Genomic DNA, 25,386 nt, shown 5'->3' with positions numbered 1-25,386 from the left:
ATACGCCCCAATTCCATGAGACATCCTTGCCCCTGCTCCCATTCTATGCTGTGCTCATCGTTGGCCTCATTGCAGTGAGCAAAAGGCACCCGTTCGTGCGTGGTGTTGCACTAAGACTGTCAATGTATTGGGCCAAACTTCACCTCGCCTTAGGCCACTCCTCAGTGCAGTGCTCACCATTTTGGTCTGGGGGCTCCAGCAGGGCTGTGTGTGTTTGGGAACAGTGGCTGTTTGCACCTTGGAATGGGATGTGCAGCTTTCAGCCACGAGTATGGGAAGGTGCCAAAGTGGCCGCTGCGTCCTTGGGCCCTCACCACCCCCAGCAGTGACGGGGCAGTCGTGAGTCCTGTCGATTTAAATGCAGCATAGAGCTTGGCTGACAGTCCAGCATGTGTTTCACATCCCCAAACTACGGCTTTAAAAGAACCCAAATGTGGCTGTTGAGCAGAGAGCTGAGGCCTTTCCGGCAGCCTGTGCCCCGGATGGCTGATGGGGCTCGAGGAGCGCCCAGGTTGGGTGTGCAGCTCTGAGAGCATCCCTCTGACTGGGGCTCATCAGTGCCACTCCACAGGGCTCAGGGAAGCGGGGAAGGACCTTCTCTGAGAACCAGGAGGCTCAGGGATGAGCCTTCCCGAAGCACTGGTGGTGTGGTGAGGGCGTTTCTTCGCAGTCAGTGCCCATCGTCTGTACCGGCAGCAAATGTGGTGGGTAGAGAACTTTTTCTATGAGGTATAGATTTCTTGTGCTTAATTGAAGGTTTGAGAAGAAGAGCCAAAAACTCTGAAAGTTGCTGTAAACTAACAGGGCTATGCTGCAGAAGGCTTACGTGTATCCACATGGTGCTGAGCAGGTCACTGCCTAACGGGGCTATTTGTGGAAACCCTCAGATTGCTGAGATAGAACTGGGAGAAATAAGCAGAAATGCTGTAAAACAGTAACTTCAAAAATGTTCTCATTTCTAGCCTCACACCAGTTTTGCAGTAGTTGTTGAATTTTCTGAGTATGCGTGTTCAGAATTACCAGATAATTTCTGCAGTTTTTCCTGGTTGCAGGTGGCGCAGGGGAAATATGGTGGGTGAAGGAATGGGGGCAGTGCTGGAGGGCACCTCGTGGTGCTTTGCAGAGGGGTACGTGGGCAAGCAGAACACTAGTACTCAGGTTTTCAGGAGATATATGGGTGCTGAGGTTGATTATTTTTGAAGTTATTCTCTCAAAAAATCAGTAGAAATTTGCCATTTGTAGAAAAAAAAGGGTGTTAAAAAGCCTCTTTGCTCTGATATTTGTTAGAAGTGCAGACAATTTTTTCATCTGAGAAAATATTTGTAGGAAATTTTATGTGTAGAGGTGTACTTGGTTTGCCCTGCAGAATTTTCCAGGGTGCATTTGGGAGCATTTTGCTCACTCAGCTGTAATCTTAACATGAAGTGTGGAACTCGGTACACCATTTCCATTTCAAAGATCACTTAATATAGTTTCTGCAAATTTTTTAATTTGTTTAATTAAACTTAGCACTCCATTCCACTTCATTAGATCTATTTAATTTTCATGTATCTAAGCAGTTTTTCAAGTACATAATTAAAAGAATAGTTTTATAAAATCAGTACTTTTTTTATTAACATCCTCCAGAACAGGAACTATATTTTCCTGTTGATTAGCACATGATGATAAAAGCATTAGCATAAAGTAATAAGAAGGAAGTAATCTAGTCCTGTTTAAAATGTCCACCCTGAAGCTGGCCAGCAGGTATTTTTAAGAATGAAAGATATGTATGCTTTACTGAAACTTTGTAGGAGAAGTGAATGCAACAATAATCTTGGTATTAATTTTTTGCTGGCAGTGGGGAGTGTTCTTCATGAAGGGAAGTGGTATGTAGTTTGCAATTGGGAGTTCAGGTTTGGGTTTCAGTTCAAGTACCATACAGAGGTGGATTTCATTAAGACAATTCTTGCAACTGAAGTAAGTGGGATGCAGAAAAGGTGTCTTGCACATGGCCAGTCAATAAACTGGAAGCAGAACTAGCAGAGACCCCAGCAGTTTTGTTATGATTCTCAGAGAGACAAAGTTGCAGTGGTTCTCATGTTGTCTGGTGGCTGCAGTCTGTGGATGTCTGGAGCAGGAGATAATGTTTTAGAAATTGATCTCTGGGTAGAATGAGGATTAATGCCATTTGCATTTTCTTCTGATAGGCCAGTGGTATGACTGAAGGGAACAAAATTACTATATACCTTCATCATCATCTTAGCAAAATAAAAAATGCCATGTGGATATGTTAAACAGTTTCTGTCTGTAGCTACTTGAAGAATGGGCATCAAATATAGATGGAGAAGGTGAGGAAACAATGTCTTATTCCACAAGAGCCACCTACAACTGCCTTACACTCAATAGCCTGCAGGATTCATATAATGAAAACTAATCTACAGTACAGCAACAAGATGAATCTGTGTAATTTAGTTCCCTGAACTCACACTAACTTCTGTGTCCTTTGAAGCTGATTTTCAATATATTCTTCTGCTAAACTGTTTTATGCAGCTGGAATTCTGTATGCCAGAAGACATACAGTACTGAGGAGTGAGTGAATCATTCGCCGGTGTATTTGGAGGCTTTGTTGTGTCCGTGTGCTTTCGTATGTTTGTGTGTAAATATTTGAGGGCGATATTTGAAAGAAAATATGAAAACAGAGAAACATATGTTCCTGATTTAGTTCCCTGAAATGGCAGACAGCTGTCTCCCAGATTTCTTCCTTCCAAAGGCCTTTTGAATTGTGCACCATGTGCTCCACTGCACTGTGGCCACAGTGCACGTCTCAGGGTACCTCACCCTGTGTGTGACAGTGTGCACAGTACACATTGCCATTCCATTCTCAAGGCATTTATTAATGGACTAAAAGTCCATAAATCCTCTTCCACAAGAGGAAGATGAGTGAGATTTGTGGCATAGCTGAGATCCACTTGAGTTTAGATGTCATTTTAGTCCTATTCAGCTTCAGAATCAAACCAAAGTAAATTAAACTATTTCAAGTCCATATCTGCTATAGATAAATGTCAGAAAAGCTCTGTCAATGCACAAATATCATGGTTTAAAAATAATATTTTAAGACTTAAAAATGTTGTAGAAACTTACACTGTATCTGACAGTTCAACTCCAATAGGTATAATTAGGACAAGGTTTAATTAAACTATATTACATTTAATGTCCTTTCATGTGTCTTACGTAGAATAAAATTAACTACGTGTGGTTCAGTCTAAAAACAGGTGAGATAAATGGCAGTCCTTGGGTCTCACACTCAAGCTCTGTGAGTGTTTTTTTGTAAAAGGGAGGAGCAGAACATTTCCATGATACTTGAAAACCAATAGGATTGGTAACTCTGTTAATAAAACACTTAACCAAACCTAATGTTTTCTCAGATTTCAGTTTTATGGATGTTGGTAAGAGCTGCCGAGGTTAAAGGATTAGTTATTCACCTGCTTCTTTCTTGATGCACCCTTTAATTTGCATGAATGAGGCCATTGCCAGTTCATGGGGAATGTTTCCATGACAGGCCAGGCCTCAGAGCAGTACTTGGGGTGCTGATAGCACTCAGCTGCTGGGCTCATCTGCATTTTGGTATATGAGTATTTTTCCTGGCAGCAGGTGTGCAATGATCATACAACCTGAGTATGTTTATTTGGCAAGAGGAAATGAGAATGGAATGGAATAGCAAAGGTGCTTTTGCTTCATTTAGCAAAAGGTACCAAAAATTATTTGGCATGAGAGAAACTAGACAATAAGCAGTGCATCTTTGCATTTACAGGTGCATCTGTTTGACATGAAAACTGATCAGCACATGCTGGGAAACCACACTGGTCTAACGCAGGGGTCGGGTGTATGGGCACACCCAGCCTGCTGCAAGTGGTGAGACCTGACTCTTGGCTGCTCTAACATCAGCCACTGCTGCTCCCTGTCGATCTGCACAAAAGGGGACCATTGTTGAACCTCATTTTTGCTTTTTTTTCTTTAAATATTATAGCTGAACTAAACTGATGCAGTAAATATCCCAGTAAGCAGGCTAACCCACCATCTTTATAAGCTACTGCAGAGCCACTCTGGGGCCCTTGCAATCCTATTAAAGAAGCTTGGTCCCTAGTTGCTCTGAAGAGGAGGAGAGTGCTCTTTGAACTACATTCTGAGAAGATCAGTATGTTAAATATTTCAGACTTAAATAGGAATTAGCAATATTGTTCTGTCTGAAAGTGATTAATTTTGAGAGCTCCTCTGGCAATCGCTGTTAAAAGTCTTTGTATTAAATTTGCCATATTGCAGTCTCTGTTTCTATTCCATGTTTGAATGGCAGTTCATTCCACAGGCTCAGAGCAGGGGAATTATGATGGCATTCAATTAGCCAGGTAGCCTCTGAAGATTTGCTAATGTACGTATAAAATAGAAATCCACTCTTAAAGCTTCTCTGACCTGCGCTTTCAGTTTAACCACTAAATAATGGTTATATAATGTACAAAAGTCAGCCTCTCTGGTGGCATCCCAGGGATGAGTGGTGTCCCTTGTATACCACAAGCACAGTCTGTACTGATGGGGTAGAGACCTGAGAACTGACAAATTGTTAAACACTGCTTTGCATGAAGAGGTTTTGTGTAAAATGGGGTGTGTGGAACTGGTAGATGAAAGGTTGTTTAGAACCATTTTGCAGCAGTGAGTGAAGATTCCAACCCAAATTCTGGTAAATAATATATGCCCAAAGATTATCCCTTGATTTTTTTCTTAGAATTAGAAAACATATGTCTGTGTGTATATATGGTAATGTCAAAGATAGGTATTCCTGGTGCACAAGGAAGAACTCTGCTTTCAGGATGTGTGACTTTCATTGTAGATAAAAGGAACTGACAAAGAAATAAAAGAACAAAATTAAAACTCCAGGAGAGAATAGAGTATGCAAGACTCCCTTGTTAACAGCAGACATCTGCCAACATGCAGACAAGCTATGAAGGGAGCTTGTTTTATCCTTAGAAGCATTACGTGGAAAATAGTCCTACCAGTATTAAGTTGTGTACACTCCAAACCAAAGAGTCCCTTGTTACAAATTCTTTATCAGATTTCACATAAAACAATCTCACCAGTTTATTCATACCACAGTTTTTTGCTCTTGATCATTTATGTGTTTTGTTGTTGCTTTTGTTTGTTCTGGTTTTGTTTTTTTAATGAAAGTTACATTACTACTCATCTCTTCTATGTTTAATATGATTATTATGTGTGGAATCTTAACAGGTTATAAATTCTGCTTGTTTCTAGGACTGGCCCTTTTTTTAAAAATCTCAGGCTTCATAAAACTGAAATATTAGACATTGAAGCGCCAGAAAAAAGTGTAATCTATGACTAATAGGCATTCATATTCCAAGCAAATTAGGATATACTATTTGCTAGAAGAGATTCTTATAAATTCCATTATATGTAAAGCATTCTGAACAAAGCAGTTATGATACACAACAGTAGAAATGCCAAATGTGGTCTATCACTTCAACAATGTATTTCTGAGCAAGAGTTTGCTGGTGTTTTAACGATGTTTCTATTGCTATTTGAGCTTTCAGGGAGATGAAATATTTTACTTAGAGTGATGGAAACTGAGAACTGTTAGAGTGAACAGATGAATGAGAGCATGCAAAACATACACTGTGAAATTCCATGCTTGACCTGACCGTTGAAATAGAGCTTGAGTTTTGAAAACAAACACACACAAAAACAACAGAAACTCCTACAAAGGAGTTTTGATGTGTTATAAAGGTCTATATCACTAATGCCAAGGAATTTTCTCAGTTTTTAAATGCTTGCAGCAAGTTTTTATAGTCCCTCTCTGAGCTGGCCATCGTGCAAAGTACAACACTAAAGGAAAGCTTGTAGAGAACATTGTGATGCAGAAAGGAATGGCTTGTGAGTCTGTAAGTAGAGGCCAGGGCTAGGCAGGATTTTCATTATTAATTTCTCAGTTGTTTTTCAGCTGAGTATTGTCAGACCCATTTTTAAAATCTTTAATTTTAGTTGGAATTTAAATAAAATCCCACCAAAAACCACTGTACACCCCACTTTCAGCTCCATTTTTTCCTGATTCTGTCTCCAGTTTTGCTGTTGAGGCTCTGACCTTGTGTCCACATAAACTAAACTTAGCAGGTAAAAGCTACAGAAAAAATAAATTTTTTTTTCCAGCCTTCATTTAGCAAAAGGTGCCATTTGCCGAACAGGTGATGACATCTCTCATTTGGTACAGAGAAACTGGGGGAAAACTGTGCTAGGCTGTGAAATGTGTGCACAAGAAGTTTATTCTCAGTGAAGGTGCACCAACCTGTTCTGGCTTGATTCAAGGAGGTCAGTTTTGCACCGGCTAAAACTAACAATAAAAAACCCAAATATGTTATCTTGGTCATTGGTGTATGGAATAAGAACCAGAGATGGACAGTCCCCTTCAGAAAGTGGCTTACTGCAGCAATTTTAAAATGATACAGTAGCTCATTACTTATAAAGAGGTGGTTGCAATAAGATAAAACTTCAGCTGGTTTCTCTAGTACTTCAGAGAGAAAGAGACAGTTTGCTTTTAGTTACAAAGGGAATCTAAATTGAGAAAATTAGAGCTGAGCATGTATGGCCTGTTTATTAGATGATCTAATTTCAGCAGAGAAGGCTGCAATTTGTCAGTTACAGCAGTTAATGCTGTTGATGTTAAAGTGGGAACCCCTTAGCTAGTGGAGTTAGCATTGTGGCAAAGTGTCCATATTTTCTAAGGGCCTTGCATATGTTTTCAAGGAGAATTTGTTTCCTCTGGGAAGCAACCATGCAGATAAAATTTTCTTAAATTGTATTAGCCATGCTTGGTGGTGAGCACGGGAGAAGTGAAGTGGACTGGCTCAAGGCATTTTGACTTGAGTGTGGCTGGAGGCAGCCTGCTGCCACCTGGCAGGGTGGCATCCTGTCCTGCACTGCCTGCACCTCCAGAAAGTCTCTCAGGCTTCTTCTGCACCTGCAGCCAGGCCCTACACTGGGTGTCTCCCTCCTCCAGCTGAGAAATGCTTTGGGAACCATTGGCTTCCTGCTTGTTTTGCCTTGCCTGTGCTAAGCAGTCATGGGGGATGCCATGTTCCTTCTACACTGATTGGGGGGTCAGGACAAGCAAATTTCTGTGTCCCTTTAAAACTTTGCCCTCTGAATTATTCCACCAATGCAAAAAAGTCAATGGACTGATCCCAAGCCTGTAAGACAATCTTTGTTTAAAGAAGAGGAAAGTTACATTTCAGCATTTTTGTGACAATTATAGTAATCAAGCTAAATTATCCATAAACCAGAAAAAGGTATCAGTTTTACATTTGAAGGAAAGTTTTTTATTAAAAGATAGTTTTGTTTGGTATTTTATGCCTGGGATATAACCGCTTTAGCCACCCAGAAACCACTGTGGTTGTTTTTTCTCTATTATTGCTGGGCAAAGTTATTGAGGAAAAATATCAGAATCTGAGGCAATTCCAAAAGATGTTTTCTTGCCCTGACTCGGTACTTCTGCCTTCATAAATCCATCCTATCTTGTGGATTGTCATCCTGGTTATATATTTCTTTTAACCACAAAAAGCCTTTTAAAATGGGGCATAAGTTCCCGTTGTGGATCTGGAATTCAGTTTGGATTAGCAGCAAGGTGGAAGGGTGCTTTGCTGTGCCCAGAGTCAGGGCAGGGATCCTGTCCCTGGCTGTTTCTGCTCCTGGCGAGGATAACGTTGTGTGTCCCAGCTGCTCCTGCCTCCCTCCTCAGGTGTTGTCACAGTGGGCACTGATTTGGAGTGATCCTGTGCATGTTCCTGTGCTTTTGTATCCAATAACCCATACACTGAGCAGAAATTAGGCATTTAAAGGTATTCATAATGAAAAATTTGTGGGTGTTTAAATTTTGGGGTTTTGTTTGTTTGTTTAGGGGTTTTTTGTGAGTAGGTAATGAGACCTGTTCTTTATACCCATATTCCCAAAAGTTAATAATTGTGAAAAAGTCACCAAATATCTCTCTTAGCAACACTGCATTTTTGGAGATGAGAAGGCACAGCTTCTTCAATAGCTTTGCTGCCTGAACTTTTGTTAAAAAACATTAAAGTATTTGTACACCCACAATGGACAAGAATATTCTTGAAAACATACTCCTTTTGCATACTTTAAGGAAAGTAAGAGGTTCAAAACTGATCTTAAAAACAGAAAATTTGACTGGTTGAACTCATCCAATTTATTTTGCTGAAATTTGTTATTTTGAAATTTGAGTTCTTTGCCTGTGCACATACCAGGCTAGGGTTCCTTTTTCCAAGCATAATTTCAATGGAAGGATTTATTTCAAGGATTACATTGTATTCATTTCACTTACCAAATTAAAAAAAGATCATTCCAGTGAAATTCAAAAAATAAACCTAAAGCAGTGTAAATTATTTTTGTAACATCTATATTCAACACTGAATGAAGGAATGAAGTCTGGAATAATTCCTGCATTGAAAATGAAGACATCTGGGTTCATCCTTGGCTCCACTGTTGTGTTTTGCTTAAGGAAATTGTATCATCTCTCTCAGCTTTAGTCTGTAAAACTAAAGAATGTGCAAAAGTGTTGTGAGACTATTGTTTTTCATGAGAGCAAGTGCAAAGCAAGTTAAGAGCAATAGCTTTAACTGCTAAATATAGGGTTGTAAGTCATGATAGTTTATGTATTGTATGTGATTTATATGATGCATCTAGCATTTTTCCAGCTTCATGCATCATTCTGATTTCTACAGCTGCATTCATGATTCTGTAAGTATTTCCAATATAATAAGAGAACAAAGTTCAGCCTGTGGATTGTAAATTAATGACTATAAATATCATTTAATGGGTAGTTCTTACCCATAACTGGTTGGTTGCTTAGATCACATGGTGTTTTTTCTGCTCTCGGGTTAGATTCAAACCCAGGAGAGTAATAGTTACTACTTACACAGTGATATCCAGTTAGTGACTCTTTTCAGAGATGGATGCAGCCATGTGAGTACTTGTGAGCAAGGCAAGCCTTCAATGGCAACTCTTGCAAGCCTGTTGTGTAGAAATTACTGATTCTTGTATTATTTGTCGTTCTTTCACAACAGTTTTATTCTGTAGCATTCCAAGTCTGAAAAGTACAAACTTTACTTATTGAGCAACTCAAGTCACTCAGAACTTTACAATGTACAAAGGCAACCAACAGAGCATGGGGCCAAGTTCTGGAAAGCAGGACACATGAGAGTCAGCTCTGCCGCACCTGCTGGCTCTTGGCTGCATTTGGCACTGCTGGTGCTTTGTTTCCAGCACAGTATTTTCTTCCATGCTTCAATACTATACATGGCAAAGGTAGGTTTTCTTAATCACCTTGAACTATAAAATATCTTGTTCCAGAGACTGGATCTGGGTTGTGTTTTTGGAGACTCTGTAGAACCGCTAATAGGTTTCAATGGAGGGCTTTGCATCTTTAACTTGCTCCAGTGTTTTTAGTGGTTTTTTGGGGTTGATTAACTCACTTTGTTTTCATTTGCCTATCTGCTAGATTTTCCCCAAAGGAAGTCTTGTGATTAGGTTTATAGGCTCCCTCTCCAGGGAGAGCTTATTGATGCCTTTTCTAGTCTCTGAATAGCATTTTCCATCTGTTTCTGCTCGCCTGGCTCTGGTTGTTCTAGTGCTTGTTTTTGCATTTTTTTTGCATACTATATTTTCTTACCATTTTATATCACTTGTGAATGTTATATATTCACCAGAGATCCCACTTTTGTAATATTTGACCATTCCTTCAGTCTTGTAAAACAGCAGTGGTGTCATCTCACCTCACAGACAAGGTAGAGAAAAGCGTGAGGGATTTTCAAGTGGTCCCAGAGAAGTTCCTGAATCCCTGGTTTGATGTGTTAGTCCAGATTCTGTGCTATGACTTCTAACTTCTCTGTCCAGCATATCAAAGTTGAGTTGATATTGTGATGATTTTTAAAACTGCTTCATCTCTTGCAAATACTAGTTTTCATAGACTATGCTGGTACCTATTCAAAAAAAAAAAAAAAAAAAAAGGTTATTTTTGCAGCTAAATAGCAAAGAAGTTTTGGGCAGGTGCAGAAAAACTGGTAAAAATTTCATTGGTAGAAATTTCTGAGAAGTTAAAAAATACTAAGATGTATAAATATTATATAGTGCAAAGGATGTAGCAACTTGCTAAAGTGTATAGCTGCTCATTGAGGCATATCTAAGCTTCTCTTCCTCACAGCTCTACTGAACTTGTAAGAATCTGCTATGACTTTAAAGTACAAAAACCCCAAAGCAGATCCATAATCTCCAGGGCTGTAAGTGTTGAGTCCAGCAGCTTTCACTTGCTGCACAGTTCCCTTCTCCAGGATAAGTGAGAGCAGGAAATCTGTGTTCTCTGCCTTCCTGGGCTGCTGTGAAAGGAGTGTGGCCTGCCCACGGGTTCTGTGCCCTGGCCACTTCAGCTGCTCAGCTCTTCTGGTTTGCTCAGGATACTTAGCTTGAACATTTGGTCTTAGAACTGGGAAAGAAAAAATGCAGCATGGAGCAGCGTTTGGAGCTGCTCTGGATGGAATACTTTTACACTAAGTCATTTTTCAAAGGAAAATGATTCTAGTAATGCTCTTAGGCAGAAATGTGTTGGTGTGCTTTGCAAGATGTCTTGGAATGCTAGCACAATAAGTTCGCTGTACAAATCTAATTATCTCAGCTTTTTTTTTTTTTGGCAGTGTTATTTGATTTATTTTTGAAGCTGTTAATGAACTGCTTTGGGAAAGAGATTACATGATTTATGTAACATTTATTTTCTTTTATTCTTTGTGATCTGCCTTGTTATAAACCATGAATTGTTTAAGTGCTTTTTTTGCTTTGAACTAGCAGGAGAGTGGCAGCATCTCTTGTTGGATTTGTTCATTTTTTTAAATGAATCTAAAACATGACTTACACACCAGGCTGTACTTTCACACAAAGGACACCTCTGTGGTGATCCTCTCTTTTTGAAAAAGTAAGTGAGGTTCTCTTCCCACCTTTGGCCTCACTAATGAGATCTGCAGGGGGGAATCAACATCAGTTTTCTCTGATGGAATAATGACAGAGTTTCCTGGAGATTGAGCTATCAACACTGATATAATTTAATTGGGGGAAGAGTTTAGTCCAGCCACAGGCATGCATGCTCAGCTGGAGGAATGCTTTTTTTCTAGACTAATGTAGTTTTCTTGTCTCTGAGTAGAAGTTCAGGACAATCTTTCTGCCCAAATATTATTTAATGTTCCTGAGATGGAGAGCATTCCCTTGGCCGTTGAAAGCCAGTAAGTTTATGATCGTTTTCTACAGATAACAAGAAGCTTTTGTACAAGTTAGGGAAATCCAAACCAAGTGGAGAAATAAAACTACTGAAAAATTAGGTTATTTTAATTTTTTTTTTTAATACCACTAGAAGCAATAGTTAACATAACAATGTAAGTAAAAGTAATATGGAGCTCTGTTTTATGAAGGTTTAGTGATGTTCTACAGCTGAGAATTCTGGTGTTTTGGAACACTTTCTCAGAAGTGAGTGTGTTGCTTGGCATGCCAGATTACAAGGCTCTAGAGGAAAACTTCAAGGGAAAACTAATCTTGCTGTCACTTTTTGTTCTTTCAAGGAGTTGACCTTAGTTTTTACAGTGGTTTCAGCTATTAAACAAGTCTCCTTTTCTTGTTACATTTTAATTGCAAGAATACTCTATATGTTCTGAATCATAAACAGAGCTGAAATTGCTGACTACACAGATAGCCCTGTCACTGGAATTATTGCAATAATATTTTGTAGTCTTAGTGACAACAACTTTTTCAAGGAAAAATAAAATCCTGATCTCAGCCAGTTAACTACTGTATATAGTGTAACATAAATATAAAACATATAAAGCTATACACATTGTGTATATACACATATTTACAGTATTTTTTTAATGTAGGAGTTAGTATTAAAAACCAGAATCCTTTTGCTCGTTTTGAACATCAATTAATTTCCAGCCTAAGAAATATTTCCTACCCCCATTTTCACAGTAGAGACATTCTGTCTTCTGCCTATAACTTGTGTTTGAGCATATTTTGATCTTAGCGATGAAGGAAAGAGAGATGGTGTTTGGATTTTCTTTTCCTCCCACTGAAACTAAGGGAAAGAAAAAGTGATGTTAATTGAGGAATTAGTTCACATAAAGGGTCAGTAGCTGGGGTTAGTACTTAAAAGTATTGCTTCTCTTAAGAAAAATAAATAAAATGTGCAGTTAGCATTAAGTAGTGCAATTTTGTACCTCAAATTATTTAGAAAGTGAAAATATTTTCCCTATGATTTTGTGACTCTGTAATGTAATATCAGCGGTTCTTTGCTGCTTAGCTGAGTTTGAAAAATGACATTGTAAAGTTTTCTTTGTTAGTCCAATTTTTGAGGTGCATTTATACAAAGTGTCAAGCCCTTGTCTCCTGTGGAGTCAGTATCAGTTGAGAGTACCTCAAAGATGTATTACTGTGTAGGACTCAAACTTGTGTTTCCAGAAAAAAAGAAGAAAGGCAATACAGAAGAGCTAAGGTGGGGGGCCAGCTGTCTATTAGATAGTTTCTATAAATAAATGCTTTGCATTCTGGAGAATGCTGGCCAAACGCTGCGACATGTCTTTTGCTTGCAGGGTATCCGTGTGTTGTGACATTTACCCATTTCCTAGAGGGATAAAATGTGTTCCTGTGTGACTTGCAAATCAAGCCTGATTTTACAAAGCATTGGGTAGCTGTTTCCTGAGGCAGCCACAGTATTTGTTGGGTGATGAGGAGCACTTCTCAGCACCCTCACCGAGTGCTGCTGGAAGTCCCTGAGCAGCACAGAGGGACGTGGAGCCAAAGGTCACCCCAAAGAAACCACTGGAGCTTTGGGCAGTTACTGCTGCTGGAGCAGCAGAGCTCACAGTCCTCTGTGCTCCAGTGCCCAAATCCCACCCTCAGTGCTGTGCTCGATAAAATGGTTACAAAGCAATCACACAAACCACAACACAAGTATCTCAGCAGTCAAACTATTCCTCACCAGTCAGTTCTACTCCCTTGTACCTGTAATGCAAGACTAAATTTTGGTTTACAGGAGTTTGATTTTGATTGAAAACCCAGCTGCCCTTTAAGATGTATGGGAGCGCAAATTTGATTGAGAAGCTAAACAATCTTCAGTCCAAAATCCATTTTGGGTTAAGTGTGATGGTGAATTTCTATATACATTCAGAATATTCTCATTTTAATCAGTGTTATGCCACTTAGCAGTGGCAATCTCTGAACATAAACTTTAATAAAGAAATTAACTCACATAATGTAATACATTGTTTTTCACAGCAGATTTAACATTATTCTGAATATTGTTCTTTTCTTTAGTTTGTTTATTTACAGAGAAAAATACCACAGGAGCTAGAGCTTCATGATTTCTATCAAAAGGTAAGAACTACTTTGTTCAAAGATACCAGAATTATATTTGTCAGTTCAATATAAATCTGGTTGTAAAAAAAGAGGTAACAATGATACATAAAAACAAAATTTAATGAAAAGAACTCACATTATGACTGAATTTCATGAATCATGTAAAGGTGTGCATAAAAAATTGAATATATACACTTTAGATCTCAGATCTGATAAATATTTCATTGGATTAAGAAATGCACTCTTGAAGCTCACCTGTATATAAAACATAAGAATGCATTAGGGGAGGTAAGGTGCTCTGTCAATTAACACACTTGTGTATATGTCTGTCTGTCACTGAAAAAAAAATCTTTGTAATTATTAGACTTAAGGTGGCTGTATCTGTAAAATTTTAAAAATGGAGGCTTTTGAATGAATAGACCTAACTGCTGAGGTCACTAACTACTTGCATAAATTGTGATTGAGGAGAAATATAACTGTGGGATCTGCTAATACATGCACTTAAAATACAGCCTTGATGTTCTAAATTGTCATCAGTGGAGTACTCTTTGAGGGGAATCAAGGTTTAGTTCTGCTGTCACCAAAATCAGAGCTAAGATGACAAAAGCAGAGTTAGTCCAATACCTGATGCCTTTGGACAGCTTGCTATCAATCTCCAAATAACACCACGTTTTAGACCTGCAAGTTTTAGGGAATTCCACTGTCATGAAAATGCTGTTTTGAGTCAGCCCAACGCTCAGATGGGGGGCTGAGACTTTTGGCTTATGAAAAGTGCACCTGGAACTGGATTTAGTCCTCTTGAACATCTGCATGTCTGCATCACATTACCTGTTCAGCTTTCTCTCCGTGCAGCATTTCTGGGAGCTCCCTTCAGCATTAGGGTTTTCTGTAAAGGTGCTCCTTCTGATAAAGTTTGAGATATTTCTTTTCCTTCAGCCTCACATTTATAATGAACAGAGGAGTGTTTTGATGGGAAGTATCAATACCATATTGAATGATTCTATGGCCTGGATTTGAAAAGCCTGGGTACCAATAATCAGTTTTGTTTCTTTGGATTTTATTGATAGTGAATTAACAGATGGATATTTCTTTCCTGATATCTGATATGTAACTGTGTGAAAATGCTAGCAATTCAATATAATAGCAGGGAACTGACTCTTTAATAAGGTAAAAGAAAATTTAACATCTGAATTCAGTAAGTGATAAACTAATAATGAGTTATCAGCAAGCAGGATGAATGCTAATATTTCTTTAGAAGCAATGACAAATACTAAAGAATGGAAAAGTGTTTCTGCCACTTCAGAAAGGCAATAGTTTGGGTTATTTTGAAATGGATGTTTCTGTTCACGTGTCTTTCATCTTCCTGCTTCTGCATTTGTATAGGTCTATTCCTTTAGATTCAAGCTGCCTTTATTGAGATATTGAGGGGAGGAGGGACAAACATTTTCAGCATTGGGATTATCCTAACAGGTAATATGAACAATGTACTATGCTTTCTATAGAATAGGTACCAGTTTCTAAGCTAATCTTACTGCTGTAGGTACAGTTTTGAACTGCAGAGCTGCATATGAATGTGGTACTACTGCAAAGTTCTGCCAGTGTAATTAATAGCAGAATTTGGCTCGGGTTCTGCAAAGACTTTGTGGCCATGTTTTGCATGAAAAATGCATATGTGGTGGTTGTGGTTTTATTCTGATGTGGCTGAGATCAGCAACTGCTTACAGAATCAAAAAGCCATAATTGCATTCTGAGCATTAAGAGGTAATGCATACAGCTTCTTATGCATCCTCCATACCAGGGCAACCTTATCTTGCATATCAGTTACCAGTTCATAATGGAGCAGATGTGTTATTGCATGTTTCTGTACTTTTCCTTGCTGCTGAACAAGGCTGTTTCCTTCCCTCCAGTTCCAAATAAAAGTGCTTTACTTAAAAAAAAAAAAAGAATCCAGTCCTCTTACCCACATTGTAACATCCAATAATGTTGAGTGTTCTGAGGTTTGAAGATGAAAGAAACAGGCTGTAAGTTATGGAGTTGGAGGACAATATAAACAAAGTGACCTTTGGTATCATGCTTGCCATATTCTGATGAATAAATTGAGTTCATGTCTAACATTCAGATAATATTCCTGGCAAAGCAAAACATTGCCACATTAAATGTTCAGATCAGAAATGTTCAATGCAGACTAAATTAAGTTGGATCTTAGGACAGCAAAGTTAAAATTAGTAACATGTGGCAATATTTGATTTAACAAAGAAATGTTTCTTTTTCCTTTTTCCCTTTTTTTAAATTTTTTTTTTAATACTGTAAGTTTAAAAGTATAAAGATACACATGCCACAATGCAGTGCCAGGAACGTTAACTGCTTTTGATCTCCCTCCTCAGATATTAATGTCTCCCCCTGAACACCCCCCTTGTTTGGCGTCTTAAGAGTTTTCATACCAATAAAGATGCAGAGAACAGCAGTCTTTGCTTCTGTTTCTTCAGCTTGTTTTCTTAGTGTTGCATGATCTATGCCCTGGAGAGGTCAATTTTAATCAGCCCCCAGGCACTGCTTAATATTTAGGGCCAAATTGTCAAAGAAGGCCTCTGCTGGATTTTGATTAGTGAGCATACGATCGTTTCTTGCACTGTTGAGCCTCCCAAACACATGTATGTTTTTGCCTGCCAAAATCCAGTCCCAAACTCTTTGAAGTGAAGATGTGGTCGTTCATGCTACTGACATGTGCGTTCTTTGTTTGCAAATTGGATAGTTGCACATCTGTCTCTATCCACCATTGATTACTGTTGTACAGCTGCACCTGTATTTGATTGTGGGAATGAAAGGGTTGGAACTGGAATTTATTTTTGGAAATGCAGTGCCAGCTTTCTGTAAGATCAGTGTGATTCTCAGTCATTCCTGCTTTGCTGTTTTTGCAGTTTGATCTCTGTAGAAATCTTTGGTCTGCAGGTATTGAGAGTAAAATGTAACTGTATTGCTAGCATTTTAATAAAAGGTTTCTTGGCTGCATGGGAGCATTGAGTCCAGGGGGAAGATATATAAATCTAGTCATCCTTGAAAAAGACCATTAGTCATTCTGGATTAAGCAATGTTTAAGGGAGCAGGAACTTCATGCACAAGCCCCTTTAGATGGCTGTGATGATTTTTCAGAATTATAATTCCAGTAGGAATGCCAAGCATAAGCATAGAATAATGCCTTTTGCAAGCCACAAATGTTGGTGCTAACAGAGAACTGTGTCCAAAATAGCAGTGATTTACATAAGTATTGCAGAGAGAAATATCCAGTATTTTGATGCCACTTAGATATATGCTTCACTGAGATGAGGGAAGTGCTAAAACATATCCCAGTTATTACTTATGCATGTGGTTATATTCTGAAAGGTTGAAAATATATCAAGATCAGGACTCTATGTCTCTGTTATAGAAGAGAAACTGATGCCTGCCTGAAGGATTATTTCACTCAAATATATAGGTTGGAGAAACACAGTCAAAGCTGTCCAAACATGTCTCAAAATTGAAGAAGGGGGTTTTCTGCTTTACCCAGACTCTGTCAAACCTGCACCATTGTGACCAGCTCAGATGTAGGCTGATTTTTATGTGGTTGGGAAATCAATGTAATAGTAATTCTCCATGCACAGTTTCCAGAAAACCCACTTAGGAAATACATTAGCATCCAGGAGATCCCTGATGGAAAAAAAAGACTATTTTAGGTGTGGGCTTTTCAGTGGGAGCAACAGGACTCCTTTCTTCACAGACCTTTCCTCTGCTTGCAGTGTGCACTGTGGGTTGCAGCCCTGCCCGACATGGCAGGAGCAGCAGTTGGAACACAGCCTTTGGCTTCAGTGTGAGTGGAGAAAGGCCTGTGATGATTTAAAAAATGGGCAGGTTGGAAGGGAGCAATCAACTAATAAAAGTTCATAACCATGCAATTATGGCATAGTGACTCTGCAAGCTGATATTCATTGGCCATTTAAGGCTCTGCAAGTCGCATATCAACCTCTGAGAATTTCTGCATTTATTTTTGATTTACTTCAATCTCACCGAAAGTTCAGCTTTTGGCATGTCCAACTATACAGCATAAAACTTCAAAGAGCACACATCCAGAAACTTCACTGAGTTGCATAAGACTTCCTCTATTTGTGTTCCTGTATATGTATACAGATTCACTCCTAGCTTGTAGGATGTGCATTTTAACTTTCTGAATTAATGCATTTGAAAAGCAGTGGGTTTTCATGTAAGAATCTGTAACGTAACTATCATGAGGAAAAGAAATGCACAGTCATGAACGTAATAGCTACAAACTGATCTCACTGCCCCAGCTCATTCTGGACACTCTCAAGGACTGAAAATGTAAAAAATTGTTAGTTTGAGGAAGTAGCATCTGCAATCCTCTCCTAGCCTAACATTAACTTTGTAAAATGAATTTGAAAATCGTGCATTCTGGTTGGCAACAGAAAGGAATTTAGGAATGGAGAGAAAAAGAACAAGAGCAGGAAAAGGCATTCATCATGATTACTTTTCTTCTTTATCTTTCAGTATTGTATGAGAGGCTTCAAACTGTTGCACTGCATGCTGCATTTTTAAAACTTTCTCAAACTATACAGAGATCTTGAATTATCTTTTAGGCTCACAGAAACTATTGAGATCTTGACAGGACAGTTTGTTCTAAAAACCAGAAAGTGAAACAGAGAAGGTCTTCAGAATACCTTATTGACCATTGTTTGGGATAATAATTTTCTTGCCTGTTTTTAGCGCTGCTTATCCTTTGCAACATCCTGCCCTGTGTCTGAGCAGTAGCAGGAGAATCAAAGGAAGCAGCTAATAGGTGCTGGCTTACGCAGCTTCATCAGGGCCCCATGCTGTTCCAACTGTGCCTGACTGATGGAATACCAGCAAGTGGGGGAGTACCTGTCATTTGGCTTTACTGTTACATTCACTTTTGTAGAAAGAGAATAGAAAGGCTGAAACATTTCTGTCATGTTGTTGATGTTCAGTACCAAAACACAGCACACCCACAACAAAACCATACTGGTAATGAATAATGCCTACTGTGCAACAGAAGGAAATTGTGTTTATTTTATAGGCCTTAAAGTTATTCTGTCTACTTGGTATGAGACACCCCCAAATTCTCAGTAATTTCTTTTTATTGTCATTTGTGCTGACTCTCAAGTTCTGGCTTTGGTACTAAAGCAAGCAGGCAGCATTCTTTCACTCGGGCCTTTGGGATATGTACTGTGGAAAACAGTTCTTCTGATACAGAAGGTAATGAAAAGTCTCCCAACACTGAAATAAAAATGTGTTACTAAAAACAATGACAGCTTGTCAGAGTGAAAAGCAGGATAACTTTCAGAGATGTGAAAGAGCAAATGCCATGTGAATTGAAATATGTATGACTTGACTTAGTGCTGGAAATATAGCTGGTGACTTGTTTTTTTGTTTTGCTGCTTTGTTCAGTATTGTAAAGCTGAGTCTGGATGGCCGTGGGGATTTTGTAAGAAATTTAAGCAAATGCATGTATTGACTGAAAGATGACCATAGATTAGATTCTGTCACAAAGCTCTTTTCTAAAGCCAGAAGCTCTGACCCTGGAGAACAGTTTGATATTTCACTAGAGCAGGATGGATTCCATCAAGTCTGAATCTTCAGTATAAAAATTTACAATTAAAGTTTTTAGGCTGGAAAAAAACAACTTTTAAGCCACTGTTCTTTAATGTGTAACCTTAAAGCTCATGGGGCAAGAATCTGCCGTTGTCCAGTGATCTAGCTGGCTTTGAGCGAGGCCTGAAGCCCTCAAGCCTTTCCAAGCCACTTTTCCAAAAGTCCTGGTGATAAGAGAAAAACATAACTCCTTGTCAGATATTATCTCAAACATCTCAGTTTCCCTCTGACAGGTTTTCTGATATGAAAACCCTTACATGTGGTCACTGTGGGAATAAGGATTAACTCTTAGAATTTACCAGCCTGGTCTTAATACCTCGCAAGCTTGGTGTAGTCACAGGAAAGGAAAACATTTCCAGGTATGTTTTCAAAACCACGATGGATCATGAGCTCTTCTCCCACCCTTGCTCTGTTCATCTCCAGAAGAGCTCATAAGGGCCCCCAAAGCCAGATCCCTGATTATTCTTCATGAACAGTAGAATGGTGTCCTTTCTGGCTGGTCTGGCATCCTTCACCATTACTTCCACTGCAATTGTACATCCTTGAGGAGAGAGAGAGAGAGACTGAGACGCCTGCTAGGAATAGAAAGCTCCACTAACATGTTCAGTAGCTCCTAAGCTTTTTAAGATCATGTTATGATTTCATATGTTAAAGAGGAAACTTTAATGTTAGGATGGTCACTTGGTGGCTTAATGATTGTTTTGGAAAGATGTGCTCAAACAGAACAATGAACTTCGTAGTAAATGTCAAAAAGTTTCAGCTTTTATAACAAAGCTGTTATAACAGTTTGTCAGGCTTTGAAGGGTGCTTTTTTCAGCAATAGTAACACTAAATAAAAATCTGTGGGTGGGGCAGATTCATTCTTTCTCTGAAACTTCCCATCAGTCTTGTCCTGATTTGCTCTCACCATCCTTTTGCAGAACAGGGTAAATACCAACAGAAAGGGGCACATTTATTGTCTCCTATCCTATAGTCCAGAACAAGCATGGATGTGAAGGCCCTGCCATCTTACACCTCCCTCTGTCTAGAGCCCTTCTTCAGCTGATGATGGGTCTGACTCTACCTTTCCTTTCCATTTTCTGTTGAGAGGAGCCATCCCCATGCTGAAGCCATTAAAATGGATGGAGGTTGACATTGCAGCTTTCCTAGATGCTGGTGTTTGGGAAAGGTCTTTTTCATTATCCACCAAGTCCTGCTGTAGTTGGTATTCTCAGATCAGCACTGAAGTTCTGTAACAGGTGAAGTCCAAAGCCATTGTAGTTAAGCTGTCAAAATGTACAGCAAATTTGGACTCTCTACAAGCAGATTTTGAGACCTGTCATCACACCAAAACCTTTGGTTCTTTAAGTCACATTCTATAATGTACAGCTCAGTGAACAACATATTAATGTTCTGTTTTCTAAATGTTGTTTTGACATTTAAATGTTCAAAACCATCTTGAGTTAATTAAATGTAGAAGCTTCTAAGTGAATTGACTGTGCTGACAACTCATCATCTAATTACCCTTAATTAGGAGTAAAACAACATTAGCTAATAGAAATAATAAATAATTGTGATAGGGAAGAATATTCAAATATGCTGTCCAGCAGCATGGCAATTTTTCTCCCATGCAGAATTCATACATGAAAGTGCTGAATGTAGTTGTATTTAATCACACACTGTACAGGCATTAGCATTATTCACTGAATGGTTTAGGTTAATAAGAGCTAGTCTGAAAATAGAAGATACTAAATGGTGTTTTAAGCTGATGAATTCCAGAAGCTGGGGCATGCTTGTTAGAACAAAATAATAAAGACAAAATAGATCAACAAGGGGTTTGAAGAGACAGAAGGATATTTTTGCATCCTCTACTAATCTTGTCAACAACATTAAAAGAGGGGGAAAAATCAAATAACTAAGAAGTCAATTTGGTTTGGTTTTTTATCAATGTTCTTTGCCAGTTGTTTGCTGGCAGATTTTAAACGTGGAGATAGCAAGTGTGGGCAAGTTTAAATAGTTCCCTTACCTTCAGGACAGTTGAGGAGACACTGTTTTCAGTCATTTTGCCTGAATGTTTATCACCAGGAGCTGTTTTATTCACTTATGGAATTGTTAAATGAAAAAAAAATCTGTTTCTTGATGACCTAGAAAATATTGCAGTTGAAACCAAGTTTTCTTTTTGTGTTTAAAGCTAGGAAAAACCTTGAATTTCTTTGCTTTCTTCAGATCTGTAGTTAGCCAAGTGTTTGTCTTTCCTCAGTCTAGTGAGGTATAGACTCTTTGCAGGAATGAGCTCCTCGCCACAGGCATCACTAGTTGGTGCCAATATTTTTATTTGCAGTATTCAATCTGTTTCTAATAAATTATTTTCTATATCTTAGGTGAGGTGGAACCAATCCTTCTAATTGCATATGTAATTCTTTCATGTATATATAACTTAGTGTTCTTTGGACTAATAATAATATAAACAAGTAATGGGTATCAAGCAGGCACATTCAGTTATAGATATTCTTTTTAATGTGTGCTTAATGAGCATGCATTTCCCATAGTTACTTACACAAAGAGAATTAGGAATATAAATATAAATACAAATGAAAATGAGCTACTTTAGTTCTGGCTAATGCTCAGTTTGGAATACATGTAGAAAACCTGTGAGATTTGTTCAGGAAGATGTACAGAGAGAAGTGACAGCAATATTGGCATGAACACAAGGAAATGGAATGTAAAGATGTGTATGAGAGGTGCACATCTAACAGGCCTCCTGAGAAATAGACACAAAGGGTCCAGAGGGAAACAAATGGCAAAGGAAAAGAAGAAAACAAGTAGACATGTAATTATTTTTATTTTAAAAACTGATTTTAACAAGGAATCTAAATTCATAGTCACCTTTGTTGTATTTCCATAATTATTCCAATATTTTTGTTTTTACAAAAAGGAGAGAATTATTGTCATAAGGTGTTCCAGTTGTAAGATTTGAAGACAGCCTTTAATAATGATGCTTCTATTGCCTTTACAACTTCTTATTTTCCAAGATCAATTTTTACTTCAAAAAGTGATCCATAGATACTACCATGAATATTTATATTTAGAGAATGAAGAAGAAGCATTTGTAAATCCTTACTCTCTTAATTAATGCCAGTCTTCAAGCTTGTGTTTCCCAATGATTGATAATAAAAAGGTTTCAGTGTGGCATGGTATCCTTTGCAGCATGAATCATACAAGACCATAAAATTGTTAGCTACATCATTATGGCTGAGTGTATTGTACTAAACGAGCACATAGAGAAAATGAAATGAATGTTTTATGTGTTCTCTCAGCTAGATTCAGGTAGTGTGCAAAATGTACCTCTCTAAACAAATCATATCCTTAAATGTGTTTTTTAAAGTTTGCATAATTAATTTGAGTTCTTTTACTTTTTACTGATTGAACACAATGAATTTAATTCCACATGTCTTTATTTTATGTGCTGACTGGTTGAGAACTTGATTTGGAAGTCACATTAATAGAGATGTGCCTGCTTTCTTGATTTCAGTAGCATTCCTTACACAGACAAGGGTTTATGTGGGAGAGTTGAGGGTGGTTTTATGGTTTTTTTGGTGTTGTGTTGTTTTTTGGGTTTTTTTTTTAGCAGGGGAAGGAAGGAGTGGCTGGACCCAGAAGCCTCTGGTTACAAAAGCTGCAGTAATATCTTACAGCACTGGTTATTTCATGGTTTCATGCCCACATACTTCTTTAGTGTAGATCTCTAGGTCAGATGCCTTGCATGATGCTTTATTGTTTTTTCTCTCTGAATGATGAGACTCTATTGTAGCATGGGAAGTGTAGTCCAGGTAGAAAATTCAATTTACAACATAAGAGCATACAGAGTGCAGGTAATCCATCACAACATTTTCCATGAAATGTATCAGTGCCACAGCACCAGGGACAGTCTCAGTACTTTCTGGAGCACTTTCCTTGGAGTCTGATCTTACACTTGGGATCTGTACAACACAAGCAGGAGTACTCTTACTGAGAAAAATGAAAAATCAGACAATTACTGAGAATCCTTTTACCTACTATTAGTGGCAATCAGGTAAAATTCACAGTGCACACATATTTTTTATAAATATGTTCTTACTGAGGCATAGATTTGCTGATCTCACACGACTCTTGCATTACATGCCTGTTTCTCCTCTTCTACATTTTCTTTACTTTAATATTCATATAAGATCTTTGACCCCAAGAAGCTGAGAATTGGACTCATGACCTTTTCTCCTAAGATGAAAATTTTTCTCTTTGTGCTAGAGCTGATTAAGACCTTTTAAAGGATTTTTCTAGTCCTTGCAGCATCAGAGAGAGAGAGATCCAGGTCAGCAGAGTCGAGACTTCTTGGCTTAGTCTGCTGTGTTGTGTGTCTTCTGAAGAGCCAGCCCCTCAAAGGTCCAGCCCAAGAAACTTTAAATCTTTGCAGCCCTGAGGGATTGAAGGGTCTCAAGGCACTAGACCTGAATCCTAGAGACAGAATGAGATGCATCCACTTAAATAATGTAACTCACTACGAAACCAGTATTCTTCCCTTGGAATCAATTTCATGCTGTGTATGCAAAGGTAAAAATATTTTTGGTATAACACTTCCGTATCATCCTCTATCAGCTGTCAGTCCCCTTTTAATTTTGAGCTGCAACATACCCTGATGGAAAATATTCAACTTTATTAAGGTTAACAAAAGTAAAAATCCTCTATCCTTTCTGCATAGTTATGATCTATTTTTCAAGGGAACAAATAAAAAGACCCACAGGAATCTGAAGGTATGGAAAAGGGGCAACGGTGTCTCAGATAAAATCAGAAAATCAGTTTACCTTATCTACTGCATTTGGTCCATGGTTAAAATGGGTGCACTGTCAAATATTGCTAAAAATAGTCCCTCTGAGCATATGGAAACAGGTGTTACAAAAATCCCTCAAATCACTCACTTGACCTGTTAATTAAGTTTTATTGTTTACCTATGGGAAATTCTGGGGTTTACTCAGTAGTGAGAGTACCCACAGGTTTGGATCCGTCCCCTTCCAAATTACCATGACTTAAACCCTCCTTAATCTTGAAAGGATTGATGAAGAACGAATTGGCAAATTATATTGGAGATTTTATTTTTTTGCAGTGTAATCCCATCTGCTACAGCAGAATCCTCTGGATTGAAATTGTTAACTTTCTGGTACTGTAAATGGTTTTTAATAACATCTTGCATATCATTGTTCCTACTTTTCATTGGTAGCCAGCAATTTATAGTTAGTACATTACCAAGAACTGAACAATATTAATTCCCTTGTATTTGTCTTGAATTTGCAAGGAGCAGATTAGTACAGAAAGACTGCTTGTCCCTTTAAAACAGAGAGAGAATTTAATTACCATATCATTTTCTTTCTTCCCTGAGTTTTGTTTTGCCAAACAGAGAAGCAGAGGAGACAGTGAGCTGTTGGGGTTTTGTGAGGGAAGACAATCTGCAGATTAATACAGGTTTTATGAATTGCAGCAGAAACAGAGGTGCAGCTAGGCTGGTACAGTCCTGCTGTAAACAGAGGTAGGAGATTGTTGTGAGTATTTTTGCCTGAGCCACCTAATTAATTCTTGACAAGCCTGCTGAATTGTTTGTTGAATTAAAACAAAGAAACTCCCAAAGGAGAAGACGACTAGAAAAACTGTCAGGAAGAAGCACAAACTTTGGATGCACAAGGTCACCTAAAGAGAGATTTATATACTGAAGAACTTGTCTATTTTTCCAACTATATTAGCCCAATATAATATTTCACATATGTCCTTACACTTGGCTTTGTTTGGACTTGAACCGCTGCAGATGAGGTAGCAGCACTGATGAAAAACTCCAAGTATTCATTATTCATAATTTACTGAAAGCATTTCAGGGTGGAGGAATTCCCCCTGCAGGATCCTGGGGAGACTGGAGTGCCACAGCTATTGTGGGTGCTGTGGTAGCAGGGTGGAAATCTCAACAGGCTGGGGAGAAACTGCTGGGTACTGGGCACATTCTACTTGTCCCTGGCAGCAAAAGGGAAACCTTTTTTTATAGTGGGGAGAGGGAGGCTTAAAAAAAGAGGGGATATTAAACTAGGCTCTAGGGGGGGAAAAATAAGAAAAATCATAAATCTTTTCACCAGAAGCACTATAAAGAATTGCCAGCAAGGTTTTGGGAGTGCTGTGTAGGCAGCCATGATATTAGTTGATTTTGCTTCTGGGCTGGAGGAGAGGAAAATGAGAAGATTTTCCCAGGGCAGCTGACAGGGAGATGCTGAGCTGGTTCCTCTGCAGAGCTGTTTAGCCTCT

General features: G+C 38.5%; 1 long non-coding RNA gene across 3 annotated transcripts in view; it reads left to right on the top strand.

Annotated features, from left to right (window-relative positions):
- Positions 1-25,386, top strand: part of LOC137481199 (uncharacterized) — a 260,106-nt gene that overhangs the window by 19,276 nt on the left and 215,444 nt on the right. For 2 of the 3 annotated variants that reach the window (XR_011003400.1, XR_011003392.1), the window contains exon 2: positions 13,408-13,452. This is a non-coding gene — a long non-coding RNA (uncharacterized lncRNA). Of the gene's footprint in view, positions 1-9,336; positions 9,352-13,407; positions 13,453-25,386 lie in introns of those variants that run through there. The other variant, XR_011003393.1, reaches the window with a different exon arrangement.

This window comes from Anomalospiza imberbis, chromosome 12 (assembly GCF_031753505.1).
Source record: "Anomalospiza imberbis isolate Cuckoo-Finch-1a 21T00152 chromosome 12, ASM3175350v1, whole genome shotgun sequence".
Taxonomy (NCBI): Eukaryota; Metazoa; Chordata; class Aves; order Passeriformes; family Viduidae; genus Anomalospiza; species Anomalospiza imberbis.
Note: the sequence above shows the minus strand (reverse complement) of the source record. Positions and strands in the feature narration are given on the sequence as shown.